Source organism: Musca vetustissima, unplaced genomic scaffold (genome assembly GCF_032173495.1).
Source record: "Musca vetustissima isolate MV318-11 ecotype Yass unplaced genomic scaffold, APGP_CSIRO_Mvet_v1 utg29964, whole genome shotgun sequence".
NCBI lineage: Eukaryota > Metazoa > Arthropoda > Insecta > Diptera > Muscidae > Musca > Musca vetustissima.
The window spans coordinates 210025-211597 of NW_026881719.1; positions in this window are offsets into that span (position 1 = coordinate 210025).

Sequence of the window (1573 nt, forward strand, 5' to 3'; positions counted from 1 at the left end):
ACTTTGGTTGTTTAATTTTTGTTAATTTGTGTTTTATTGTTTAGGGAAAAGCAACATTTTCACAATTTTTCTATTATTATTTTTTTTAATTATATATGTATTTTTTCTTTTGATTAATTTGAAAAAATATTTTTTTATTTTCTATTTGAATTCATATATCTCTCTGGTGGTGATAACTCTTGGGAATTTTGTTTTTGTTCACAAATACAGGCACATATGTTAGTTAGTAGCTGGATCTGCCTCTCTTCCTGTATTTCTGTGTGTGTGCGCGGTTTTTTATGACTCCGGATTCTATTGAATTTCGTCAACCGAATTATTACAGATTTTTCAAAACACCCTCACTCACTCACGCGTTTTTACATACGTACATACATATGTTCCTCAGTGACATAAATATGTTTGATTGTTTGCCATGGGTTTTCCTTGTGGAAAATTTAAATTCAATTTTACAAAAACAATTTCACAAATTTACACCACAATCAGCCGACGACAACGACGACGACGAGTTGATGAAGATCGGGGTTGGTGAAAGGCAAACTGTGATGATTACTGCGGCTGCGACTAGGACGACTAAACACTGATGACGGCGTTTTTTTTTCTGTTAAACGAACCGAGAGGGCTACTTGAGATTGCTCGCTCGCTTGCCTTTTTTGCTGTCGTTACTTCGTCTTATCAAGTCCAATGACGGACGTACAACTCAAAACATTCATCAAAACTCAAAAATTATCAACAACTCAGCCGAAATGGGCAATTGGAATTTTATTCTCGACGGAGGCAAAAACAAATTGAATATTTCACTGCACTTGATTTACTGATACTTTTACACAGTTTATATCACTGATTCACTGATAAATCGGAATGAATGGACTCGGCGAGTTCTGTGTTCGGCCACCTTGTTGTAGGCTAGCTAGCGCTAATGTTCCGGCGTCTCTGGGAAACGTTGAACAAAATTTGAATTTCAATTATTGCTGTGACTTGAAATACGAACGAACGAACGAATCAAATCACCAATACTTGTTGTGTTGCCGCTGTCGTTGTCGTTATAGTCTTCGTCGTAGTTGACATCTGACCCATCAATATATCAATTGAATTAATCTAATAGAAATTCCAGCGAAAAGAAGCAACGCCAGAGCAGCAGGCAATTCACATTCGAACTCTCGCCTGGGGAATGAATATTGAATGTTTTATGGGATTTGTAGTTGTTGCTGGTGTTCGACCTACAGCAGCACCTCTTAATAATTCTCAATAACTTTGTTTTTATTATTATTATTTGCCGTTGCGGAATTTCAAACGCTTATTATTTTTCATTCGCTTCTATTTTGTTATTTTGAATATTATGTATATGTGAATTTCAAATATATTATTTTGCTTTTGTTATTATTTTTGTTATATTTTTTTCTTGCTGAGTACTCTCTTTTCGAGATAATTTATTTGTATTTAATTTTTGTTTTTATTTTATAATTTCAAACTTTTCTCAAAATAATCGCTTTGTTATTTTATTTTCTTCTCAATACGTCCGTATTCCAACACGTTTCGTTTAAGACTGGGAAAATACTTGGCTGGCCGTTTTATG